Genomic DNA, 13665 nt, shown 5'->3' with positions numbered 1-13665 from the left:
CTGCAAAGAAGAGTAGTTCCCACTCACCACAACTAGAGAAAGCCTGCATGCAGCAACAAGGCCAAAACAAAAATTAAAAAATGAATAAATAAATAAATAAAATAAAAACTATGACCAAAAAAAAAAAAGAAAGAAAAAAAATGAGTGATAAAATCAATACAAATTAATCTGATATTGAGGAGTGAATTACAACAAAACAACAAATCAGATCATATCCAAAATAGTATTTTATTAAGAGGTAAAGATAAGCTTGAATAAAAGTAATAAGTAGGCTCTTGGCTTGATAATCCAGTCAAAAGGAAGTATTCTATATGAACAGAGTGGGAAAAGATAAACTGCTTGCCAATTTGGTAAGAAATACTGAGAGAAAAAGAAAACTTTAAAAACTCTCAATGCACTACCACTACAGTGAGGACATCAGTAACAAAGTGTTTAGAGAGTATTGCCCTAAAATAAATAGACTGCCAGATATTTCTCCAGCAACAATGAGTTTATTCGGGATCAGCAGAGAATTGCAACTCAGGGTCTGCAACCATGGTGAGCCACTTGAAGTCCCTGAGTAACAAGAGAAGGAGAACACCTTTATAGAGGGAAAAGCAAAGTTGGGAGGGTTGTGGAAAACAGAGGCCATGGCTTTTCACTGGCCAAGTCCCTGCCAGGGAAGGAGAGGAGTCTTTCTTCTTCTAGGTGGGCTCTGCTATCCTCATAGAGCATGAGAGCTCCCTGTTCTGGTCTCCAGACTCTATTTAATGGAGGTTTCTCGTTATTAATTTTTTACAGGAGTACTGTCAATTCAAATAGAATTAATATTAAGATAAATCATGAGCAAAAACTGTCCTGAGACTTTATGACTTATATATGACAGAAGGTTTTCCAAATTTAACCACAGTCCTAAAAAATTAATTTTATGTTCCAAATATCAAGTCATGAAGTTTTAAGAAACTCTACCAAAAACAAAAAAACAACAAAAAAATAACAACAAAGTTTAATCAACCAGTTTAGAGGAGACTGCTAAATGATCTTTCTATTTTTTCCATGGAAAATATTATTAAGTCAATGTTGTATCAAGAGACAATTCATAGGGACTTCCCTGGGGGCACAGAATCCACCTGCCAATGCAGGGGACACGGGTTTGAGCCCTGGTCTGGGAAGATCCCACATGCCAGGAAGATCCCACATGCCACGGAGCAACTAAGCCCATGCGCCACAACTACTGAAGCCCACATGCCTAAAGCCTGTGCTCCACAACAAGAGAAGCCACTGCAATGAGAAGTCCACGCACTGCAACCAAGAGTAGCCTCCACTCACCCCGCAACTAGAGAAAGCCCATGTGCAGCAACGAAGACGCAACGCAGTCAACAATAAATAAATAAATTTACAAAAAAGAGAGAATTCATAGACAGCAAAAAGAAAAAAAAAACGAAGAAAAAGAACAAAAGAACGAGAAAGGGAAAGTTAGAAATTATGTAACATCTGGATTTTGTGGAATTTGTCAAGTTGTGAAAATTTATAATTTCTTGTGATTTCTTTCTCACTCTAAATAAATATGCAGTTTCACCTAATTTTTATTTGCAACTTTTCTTTAAAAGCTTCATTTTCCACCTCTCCTCAGTATAAACTTCAGGTCCCTCAAAAGCAGAATTTACCCCTATACACACCTTCACTGTAACTGTTACCAATCATGGGTCCCTTCTCAATTCTTATAAACCAAGGTCTCTCTCACACACACACACACACACACACACACACACACACACACACACACTCACTCAATTGTGATTTAATTTCCTCTAAGAATAAAGACCTGGGGGCTTCCATTGCTAATTATCAGAGAAATGCAAATCAAAACTACAATGAGGGGCTTCCCTGGTGGCGCAGTGGTTGAGAGTCCGCCTGCCGATGCAGGGGACACGGGTTCGTGCCCCAGTCCGGGAAGATTCCACATGCCACGGAGTGGCTGGGCCCGTGAGCCATGGCCGCTGCGCCTGCGCTTCCGGAGCCTATGCTCCGCAACAGGAGAGGCCACAACAGTGAGAGGCCTGCGTACCACCAAAAAAACAAAAACAAAAACAACAAAAAACAAAACTACAATAAGGTACCACCTAATAACAGTCAGAATGGACATCATCAAAAAGTCTACAAATAACAAATGCTGGAGAGGATGTGGAGAAAAGGGAACCCTCTTACACTGTTGGTGGGAATGTAAATTGGTGCAGCCACTATGGAAAACAGTATGGAGGTTCCTTAAAAAACTAGAGTTGCCATATGATCCAGCAATCCCAGTCCTGGGCATATATCCCAAAAAGATGAAAACTCTAATTCAAAAAGATACATGCACCCCAATGTTCACAGCAACACTATTTACAATAGCTGAGACATGGAAGCAACCTAAATTTCCATCAACAGAGGGATGGATAAAGCAGATGTGGTATATATATACAACAGATTATTATTCAGCCATAAAAAGGAAACAAATAATGCCACTTGCAGCAACATGGATGAAGCTAGGGATTATGACACTAAGTGAAGTAAGTCAAAGACAAATATCATATGATATCACTTATATGTTGACTCTAAAAAAAATGATACCAATTTACTTAATGAACTTATTTACAAAACAGAAATAGACTCACAGACATAGAAAACAAACTTACGGTTACCAAAGCAGAAAGGGGAGGGAGGGATAAATTGGGAATTTGGGATTAACAGATACATACTACTACATATACAGTTTTGCTGTACACCTGAAGCATTGTAAAAAACTGTACTTCAATTTTTAAAAACTGGTTAAAAAAAAGACCCAGAGGCTTTCCAAAAGTCATTTCATTAACATAACATAAGACGCCTTTATTGTTCTCAACACAGGAAGTACCAAAGGTTTTAGGAGCTTTCTGCCACGAAGGGGGTCAAAGACCAAATACAGTCTCCCCTCTGTATTCAATGGGGATTGGTTCCAGGACCCTCAGGGATACCAAAACCCAAGGATGCTCGAGTCTCTTATATAAAACGGTATAGTATTTGCACATAAACTATGCAGCACATCCTTCTGTATACTTCAGATCATCTATAGATTACTTTTAATACCTACTACAATGCAGATGTTACGGAAATAGTTGAAAATAAAATGTAAATGCTAGGTAAATAGTTGCAGGCATGTGGCAAACTTAAGTGTTGCTTTTTGGAACTTTCTGGAATTATTTTTCCCAATATTTTCTATCTGAAGTTGGCCGAATCCTTGGATGCAGACCTGGAGGATATGGAGGGCTGACTGTATTTTTTATTACAAATAATATCATCCAGGGCTGTGTCACAGGACCCAGTGGTAAGGCTAGGTAAGAATCATGAGATTGGAAATATACAAAGTGCAGTGAATATTCAATTTACAAATCCCCTCAGTTTATGGCACACAACCACACAACCTTGCACAAGGTTAGTCACGCAAAGAAGAAAGAGAAAAAGAGGTAACGAACCACTCTGAAGAGGGATCCAGGAAGCAGCGTCTCAGTATGAGAGGTGGTCTCCAGTCCAGCAACTGGACTTGCGCTCATCCCGAAGTTGCCTTCTGTTCTGACAGAGCCTGCGGCAGCATCCCTCTGGAACAGCTCGCAACAGCTTAAAGTCTGGTCAAGTCGCTCATGGTCTCTTAAGGAGGCTGCTAATAGGGTGTAACAATTATGCCCCAAGGGGTCTTGCCTCTATGAGATCTCCTGTTTCAGTGAAGTCTTTTCACGGACGTTACCAAACAAATTTCTTGTCTAAAGCAACGCTCTAAGACACTCGCGGTCCTATATTGGACGTTTTGAAACTAATAATGGCAGTTCACACCGGCCATCGTGATTCCATTTTGAATTACTTAGCTTAAATCCTATGAGTTTCACACACGATGAGTAGAAATCATAACGCAAAAGAAATCACATCGTAATCGGCCACTGTAACAGCAGAACCAGCCCCAAACCGGCCTGGTCCTGTTTCTAACAAGATACTGAGTTGTTTTTCAGAGACAACAGAACAAAACTGCAAGTCATGCAGCCGGAGCATGCTCGGAGGAAAAAATTTTGACCTCACACACTACCCGGAACCAAAATTTCAGGAGCCAAAGAGCCAGGACATGACCGGAACCTGAAGGCAAGAACACTTTCAGAAGTGAAGGGTCCATACTTCCGGAAGATGTGCCGCTGAAGCCTCTTTACCGCATCTTGCCATAAATGGCCAAGTTCCAAAGCCCTGCAATCGAAACCTGCCCCGCCCGTGCTTCCGCATACCAGCCCTCCCCCACAACGCATAAAAAGCTTGACCTCATCCCAGATGGGGGGAAGACGGATTTGAGCCTCGCCTCCTTTCTCCTTGCCGGTCGACCTCTCAAAAACCAGTGCCATAGTACTGGCTTCTGTGATCTTCTGACAGTGAGCCCTTTATTCAGTCACACTGTTACCTGATTGGTTAAATTTTGAAGCAAGTCCTTTGCTAGAATTGGACTTTGATTCAAAGGTAAGGACTCACAAAAGGATAAAACAAGTTTAAAATTAGAGTGTAACAGAATTGTGATAGGATTTTTTTGTTTGTTTCTAACCGTTTTTTTTTTCAGAATCTCTATACCTTGTGGGTTTTTTGTTTGTTTCTAAGCTGTTATTTTTCAGCAACGTTTACTTGAATTTCCGCCTTGCAATATCATGGACAGATTCCACAACTTTCTGGTAGCTTATTTTTATTGAAATTAAACCCAATTCTATTTAAAACTGCAATTTTTATGTTTGATACACAGTCCTTCTCCAGAGTGTACCTAAGCTGTGCTGTTCAAAGTGTGGTTGACAGACACTTTTTGGTCCATGAGGTTTGCTACTGGTAAGAGGCAAAGTAAGTGAGAATAAGCATTTAGCAGCTTGTGGAGTAACTTGACATTGATGTAACATCCAAGCCCATCCAAGCCCTTCCTCTAAGTTCTACACTCCATCACATGGATACAGTGCCACTGCTGAGGCCCTCATCTGTGAATCCTGAAGGCCACAGGGAATTGGAATGAAGTGGAGATTTGTCCCCATCTTCTTCCCAGACACCACATTCCCTTCAAGCCCTGCTGGCACAAACCCTGAAGGGGGTCCCCCTAACTTCCATCTCTTTGTTCATGTATGTCCCTACACCCCACATGTCAAAGCTCTTCTAAGAACCCTCTCATGGCACTCAGCTGTAGAAGCAATGGCAACATCAGGGAACAATAGATCTCTGCAGCTCAGTAGCCATTCATCTGGGGAGTGAGGTTCTAGTAACTTTTTTCTTTTTTAATTAATTAATTAATTGATTTTGGGGGGGCTGTGTTGGGTCTTTGTTGCTGTGCACGGGCTTTCTCTAGTTGCAGTGAGTGGGAGCTACTCTTTGTTGCGGTGCGAGGGCTTCTCATTGCGATGGCTTCTCTTGTTGCAGAGCACAGGCTCTAGGCACGCAGGCTTCAGTAGTTGTGGCTCACAGGCTCAGTAGTTGTGGCTCGCGGGCTTCAGTAGCTGTGGCCCACGGGCTCTAGAGCGCAGGCTCAGTAGTTGTGGCACACGGGCTTAGTTGCTCCGTGGCATATGGGATCTTCCCGGACCAGGGCTCAAACCCGTGTCCCCTGTGTTGGCAGGCAGATTCTTAACCACTGTGCCACCAGGGAAGCCCCTAGTGACTTTTTTTCTTACAGTCACCTCTACTCTTTATGAGAGAGTGTCTTGAAGCTCCCCTCTCTCACATGGCTTAGCCTGGTTGGGAGTGGAGGTGGAGATTGAAAGCTTTCTCTCCAAAAACTGCATTCTCTCTCTCTCTCTCTCTCTCTCTCTGTTGCTGTGGTGTTTGGTGGTATGAGAGAGGTTGAAGTTAGTGGGGCTAATTCAACTACCTCTTAGAAAGTCCAAGGCTTTTTTTAGATTATAGGAACATATGATAAATTCTGATTTCAGCTTCAGGCCTTAGCCATCATTCTGAACAATAGAAAAACAAATTCTCTCAACATCCTGTTACATCTGCCTCAGTGGATTACATTCTGTTTGAGAGGAAAAGGTTGAAACCACCTGTGATGGTTAATCTTACGTGTCAACTTGACTCGGCTAAGAGATGCCCAGAGACCTGGTAAAATGTTTCTGGGTGTGTCTATGAGGGTGTTTCTGGAAGGGATTAGCATTTGAATCAGTAGACTGAGTAAACGTCACTCTCACCCGTGCAGGTGGGTAGTCATCCAATCCATTAAGGGCCAGAAATAGAACAAAAAGGCAGAGGAAGGGTGAAATTACTCTTTGCTTGAGTTGGGACATCCATCTTCTCCTGCCCTCTGATATAGACGCTCCTGGTTCCAGTTGGCAGGTGGCGGATCATGGGACTTCTCAGCCTCCATAGTCACAGGAGCCAATTCCCATAATAAATCTCCTCTTATATACATCTATCTGTTTATCCTTTTGGTTCTGTTTCTCTGGAGAACCCCAACTAACACATCATCCTATTAGCTGTCGCCTTCTACATGGGCAGCTGGGAACCCAAGCAGCAACTATGCAGAGTAGTCTGACTTCTGAGGAGGGACAGCAACCCACAGTTCAGGGAATTCCTGACTTTGGACTCAGTTGTTTCCTTTTCTAATAGTAAGCCACATCTAGACTTCCATATGCAGGTAGTCTATTTCTCTGAAATAAAAGATGTTGCAGGAATTAAAATGTGTTAATATATGTGAAGCTCTTAGAACAGTGCTTGGAACATGGTAAGCACTTAATAAATGTTAACTGTTAACTATAACTTTGCCTACTGAGGATTCTTTACCAATCATCTTATTTCAATGAAAGTACTCTTGTGGACTGATTGCAAAAATGGCTGTTTTCTGTCTCTCTGTGTATGCGTGCCCTTTGCAATGAACTTCTCCTTTCAAAACATAGAGACTTGGGCTTCTCTGGTGGTGCAGTGGTTGGGAGTCCGCCTGCCGATGCAGGGGACATGGGTTCGTGCCCCGGTCCGGGAAGATCCCACATGCCGTGGAGCGGCTGGGCCCGTGAGCCATGGTCGCTGAGCCTGCACGTCCGGAGCCTGTGCTCTGCAACAGGAGAGGCCACAACAGTGAGAGGCCCGCGTACTGCAAAAAAAAAAAACCCCAAATCATAGAGACTTCGCCCCCAGTCCTTGAATCTGGGCTGGCCTTGTGACTTACTTTGGTCAATAGAATGTGGTGGAGGTGACATTGTGTCAGTTTAACTCTCAAAAGGCTCTGTGGACTTTTGCTCTCTCTTGAATTCTTTCCCTTTGCCATGGGAACAAGCCCAAACGATCCTGCTGGAGGATAGGACACCATGTGGAGGATCGCTGAGGCACCTCAGTTGGGAGTCAGCCAACCAAGAAGCTGAGCTGCTGAGCTGATTCAGGGCGATTGATTATGGACACTTGGGGAAGCCCAGGCGGCCAAACCCACAAGGACTTCCTGTCTGAGCCCAGCCTAAATTGATGAGCTTCAGAATTAAGAACTAATACATGATTCTTGTTTTAAGCCAAGATTTGGGGTAGTGCTCCTCCTCTAGTCAATGTCTATCTCAAAGCTATTCCAGACTCCTTCCATACCTACCAAATCCCACTCAGATTTTACCACCCATTTCAACTGGTATCTCTTCTAAGAAGATTTTTCTAGTTTCTCTGTATTGTGTTATCTCACCTGTAATTGACCCTCTTTTTGATATCTGTGTCCATTTTGTGGTTCCTTTCCTAGCTTGCCTTGAGTAGAACTATTAGTGTGTTACTGTTTTTTGGCTTCCCTGCAGCTAACAAATGATACTCAGTAGACATGAGGTTGTGACCAGGGCTAGCCAATCATGCCACCTTTTCCCATAGTGATTTGCCTCAGGTGGTGAGCACCAGAACCAAGCAGGGCCATTCAGAGACTGCCTGTACGATATAGACTCTGAGAATAAGAGTCTAGTTTTCTTTTTAGACTAAGAGCTATAAGGATACATGCCTGGTACTGCAAGGACTAAGGGAGAAACAGACAAAGGAGAGAAACTGACTAGCAGGGAGAACAAGGGCCACAGACAAAAAGAGGAGAGACAAGTAGAGCTGAGAGAGAGCAGGTGAGAATTCTATCAACACTGAGATCCCAGATCTGGCCTGCTTTGGCGATAGTGAATTCTCTTTTTCACTCAAGCTCTATTCAGTCTTGTTTTTGTTACTTGCAACAAAATGGAATCCTCCCAGTCATCCTGTGAGTTGAAGAAGGTCAATAAGAACCATCATCCTAGGGCTTTATCATTTCTAGGTAGGTAGACAACATCTTGTTTTGTCTAAATTGGGGCACTTCTGAGAGTTGAAGGGGGTGCTGTAATTATTCTGAGAAAACAGGTGTTAGCTGAGACTGTCCCTGGGTTTCCTAGAAAAAACAAATGAGCCTGGATCTGCAAAGCTGAGGAGCAGATACTAGAAACTTGTGTTACAAAAAATTCAGGTATAGACCATTTATGGGTCTCCTTCTATGGCAGCCAGTCAGCCTCTCACTCTTATAGCCCTTTTAGATACAACAATGCATTTAATGAACAGAAGCCCATAGGAAGCACGATTTATTAGACAGGTAGCAATTAAACTCTCTGAAACTATGTTGCATTCATGTGGGATATTTCTTGAAGTTCTGTTTGTAATCATTCTAACTTAAAGAATGGAAAAAAGTGCATTTCTTTGTCTATGTATGGGAACGTTCCTTTAGGATATTGTGGTTTGTTTTCCTTAGGTTGGGGGGAGGGATTAAATTAATGTCATGTTTAAATTAAACATTGAACATGTTTGTTATATAAATGTCATACTCATAAAACAATGTGTTGGCAACACAAAATAACACAATGTGTGGCTAAGGCTAGTGAAATGTTTTGATTTCAATTAACTTTTATTTTTCCGGGTAAGTTAAGGAGTTGAGACAATAGTAATTACTCTCCCAATCCCCCATTCCGAATGCAGTGGTTTGCGGGGGGAGGGGGAGGTCTAATGAAGAGTAGGTAGTTCTGTGTTCTGTTGGAGGGTAGCCATAGGGAGGACCATTAATATAGGACTGGAGTCCAGTTGAAAGTAGTATTATGGTGCCCATTTTGTTTGTTTGGCTGTTGACTTGCAACCCAGTTTTTTTGTTTGTTTGTTTGTTTGTTTTTGCGGTACGCAGGCCTCTCACGTTGTGGCCTCTCCCGTTGCGGAGCACAGGCTCCGGACGCGCAGGCTCAGCGGCCATGGCTCACGGGCCCAGCCGCTCCGCGGCATGTGGGATCCTCCCGGACCCGGGCACGGACCCGTGTCCCCTGCATCGGCAGGCGGACTCTCAACCACTGCGCCACCAGGGAAGCCCGAAAACCAGTTTTATCCTTCATCATTTCTCCCGCGGAATAAGTAACCAAATATGTGGGGATAAACCAGCAGTAAACCATTGTGTGTGTGTGTGGAGGGGGTGGTGGTGGTGATGGTCATCCAAAATGTTTACATCGACCTCCACATTCATCCTGAGAATAAAAATCAGATCAGAAAAACCTAGGAAATAAGTGATAAGGATTACCACTTTTATCGTTACTTTTTTTTTAAATCAAAATACTCAATAATTAAGGCTTTATTCTCTTTAAAAGTATCTGGTGTTGAGTTCTCAATTCTGGTGAACTTCGCTGGTGAGCTACTGAGAACTGAGACCCCCAGAATAATCCGGAAGCCATTCTGTGAAGTTGACAGGTGAAAGGTAATTCCTTTTATGAAATATTAAGCACCCGCGCCATATGTAATTACTAATTGCAGGAGAAATCAAGATGATAAAGACACAAATGGGTATACTACAAGACAAGCTAAGAAAAGAGCTAAGGAGGGGTACAGATACCACAGTGGAATTTGATGATGGTTAATATCAGGCCTGGAAAAATTAGAAGCAGCTTCTTGGAAGAAGCACCATCTGAAATGGGCCTTAAAAGTTGAGGATTTTTTTTTCAGGAGAAGGAAAGAGGCATTTCAGAAATAATCAAAAGCTCAGGGGAAGAAGAGTTTAGGAGTTTCCAGGAATAGGTAGTGGTCAACTTGGATGGCAAGATAGAGCACGGCTGAAAAAGCAGTGCTATCTAGTCCGGAAATCCACATCTCAAACCATACTTGTTGTCTAATGTTAGGATGTTAGCATAACCCCGCACATTCACACACACACACACCACCCCAAACAAATATTTTGGAATTGGTGCATCATAATCTGATACAGTCCTGTATCTTCACCACAGAACACTGCTAGTCTCTCACTGCATTTCATTTCATCTAGAAGAAAAACTTGTGATATTTTTCAGTGTCATGGAACCCCGTGACTTCTATTTCACAGTCCATGTACCAGATTTCGGTACCATCACATTTCATGTTCTGTGTTTTGCCCTTGTAGATGGAGGGGTGGCACTATAGTGTTCTTCTCCAACATCATGTTAATGTTTTGGTTCAGAGTCTTGACTAGAAATCTTAATTTTTTTTGATGAGGGACCCCTTGGAGAATTTTGAGCAAAGGAATAGCTACAGGGGGAGTTATCAAGCATCAATATGTAGGGAAATTTATATGGGTAGACACAGTAATTGGGAAAACAGTTAAAAGCTCACAGAAGTCCTAGTAAAAAGTACTAAATTTCTGTTCATAGGTGGGAATATTGAAAATGGATAAGATAGTTGCGAGAGACTTTGTCAAAGTAGAATGTAAGAATTGATGTGAATGGCAAATGAGAAAGCTCAGTAGATTTGTACAGAGAACGGTAATATCATTAGTAAAAATAAAAGTGTCAAAAGGGAAGTAGAAATTAAGTATCGTTTTGGACAAAAGGCTTATGAGTTTACTGTTGTATTACGTGTAAAGCTAAACTTTCCAAAATATTATTTGAAGGAGCTAATTAGCTGGTAGTAGGAAAGAATGATGAGGTAATAAAGTTTTCTTAAGAATACTTCTTGCTTCCACAAATATGAACCAGCATTTAAGTTGCATCATATGCCCATTTAACTGGGAGGGGCCAGAGGGAGAATAAATTTAAATAATGAGTATGATTCCTCTTTCTCAATTTTTGCCTTTCATATTGGTTTTAGAACCTAACCCCTCAATAGCATGACCTCACTGTATGATCTGGAATGGAGAAGCACAAGGAACTTAACAGGAGCTTAATTCATTTTACTTAATAAATCCAAATATTCAGGTGCCTTCAGCATCTAAAAGTCCCTCTATATTCATGCTTTAAAAGAACTTAAATTTGAGAATGAAGACAATAATTCCAGTCTGGTATCTAATACTTTTACTTCCCAGCAGCATATTACCACTTTGGTCAGGTTGAACCACTGCACAATTTTGCAGCTCTTTCAGAAAAATAATGAAAACAATTAGAAAGACAAGATCACATGCAATGGTGAGAAAATAGTACTATGGCCCAATCTTTCCCCATAAATGTGGAATATCCTCGATTCATCTCCCCATTGTGTATTTATTATAAGCCCTTATAGCAAGGGATTTTGTTCTTTCAGTTTTTTTTTTTTTTTTGTAGCACCAAATAGACACAGTGGCTAACAATAAGTAATTCTCAAAAGTCATTGCAATAGTTATCACATGTCAGAAATTTTCTGGATCTGTACTTTTATCCATTTCCCTGGCTTGAAGTGTTCTTCATGAGAGTAAGCTGCAACTTAAGATTGAGTTCTCACTCTGTTTCTGCCACTGATGTGGTTTGTTGATCATAATACTTTACTAATATCTTTTTATATACTACTTTACAATTTCAAAGAACTTTTATATACAGTGACCCATTTATGTTACTGACATTTATTTTAATGTAATGGTGTCCCCCAAGCCACAGATAACGCTTAGACACATGAGCTTTTGTGTTATACTGTGTGGGTTCAAATCCCAGTTCCATCTGCTAACTGTGTGACCTTGGACAGGTCACATATCTGTGCTTCAGTTTTCTTGTCTATAAAATGGAACCTACTAAATAGAGTTGTTGAAGGGATTCAATGATATAGTCTATGAATGTACTGGGCATAGTAGTAAAAGCTAAATAAGTGTTAGTTATGAATAAATTATTACCTACCTCACTGGTAGGAGTAAGAGCTAAATAAGTGTTAGTTATGAATAAATTATTACCTACCTCACTGGGGTATAACTATGATGTTTGGGTACACTGAGCAGCATTTTTGAGTGGTGTGTTTAGAAAAGCAAGTTCACATAAATATGTGCAGAGTCTTTCATGATCTCCATGGGGTAAGGGATTCCATTTCTTCTATTAGCTGTGAAGAAGGATCCATTAGACAGTAACCCTAGTTATTGCTAGAGCAGTGTTGAGGAGCCCCTCACAGCAAACTCCATGGGGGTGCCGCATCTGTCTTGTTTGCCATTGTATTTCCAAAACGTAGCATATGCTAGGTATACAATAAATATTTGTTAGATGAATAAACACATGGAAAAGTCTTAATTACTATGTGATTAATCTTTAGCTCAGGTACATTCTAAGAGTCAAATAAGAAAGGAGAAGTGATCTTTTGAAAGCAGGAAAAGATTTAGAGATGGTGTCTCCAATTACAATGAAAGCCTTAGAGAAAAGTGGTTAATATATATTGAAGGACATATTAATAATATGCTTGATGATATGAATTTTCTTCTTTTTTAAAAATGAAAATATTTTACAAAATTTATAAATGCAGTTCCATGTTTGGATCATCCTTGTCATATAACTCAGGGACCTTTCATAAATAGCTAGAAAGGTTGAGTTTTATTCATTGTAAAAACTCTGAATCCCCAAACATTCCTATCTAAGTGTTCTCAAACCCTTGAAGCCTTTGAAGTAATTGATTCCAAATTCATATATCTAAAAAGTATTTATAAAGAGTCAATTCTGATTCTAATTATGTAATTCAGAAATTATAATGCCAATCAGGATAATATAAATTGGTGAAATCTTTCAAATTATCAGAAGGCAAAATTTATTTTTTTGTCTAATTTCATTCATTTATTTAGTTGTCCATTCATTCAACAAATATTAATTGAGCGCCTCTACTGTGCTGGCAGTATCCCAGATGCTAGGGATACAGCAGTCCACAAGGCAGTTATAGCCCTTTCTCAGGGATTTTATGATCTAGAGAGGGATGAGATGGGTAGGACTACCCCACGTTTCAGGAGATTTTGCCTTATGTTGGCCTCCCTGAATCTTCAGAGCATTGATTTCTACTTCATGATGCTGTTAAAGCTGGTCTTACTAACAGGCTGTGTCTGTGTGATAAACACAAACTAGCCAAAAGATGAGAAATTCAAGCATTATTCACACATCCACAAGTATCTATAGATGTTAAAAATAATGTAGACAAAGTATTCCAACATCTCAGAGTCCTATGGGCACAGTTGAGTAAAATGAACTGAGATCAGATCAGTTTGATTTGTCATGGTTGAAAACTGCATTTGTAAATTGGTATAATCCATCTCCAGCCAAGTTCTTCAGAGACAGCCTTGAATTCTTAAAAAGCTCCTGAATGACAGATTTTGTATTAAGATCTTAGCATTGTCTTAAAAGATAGTCGTAGTTCACATAACTAGAGAATTCCCTATTGATTACATGATTGAGGAAGCACAAAATCTGTTATTCTTTCCAAAGTCAATTGTAATTTAAGCTCATTATCTCCCTGTGGAGGTTCTATTTCAAATGGCAACAGAATCAAAAT

This window comes from Lagenorhynchus albirostris, chromosome 11, assembly GCF_949774975.1.
Source record: "Lagenorhynchus albirostris chromosome 11, mLagAlb1.1, whole genome shotgun sequence".
In the NCBI taxonomy this organism is placed as follows: Eukaryota; Metazoa; Chordata; class Mammalia; order Artiodactyla; family Delphinidae; genus Lagenorhynchus; species Lagenorhynchus albirostris.
This window is presented reverse-complemented; position numbering follows the sequence as displayed.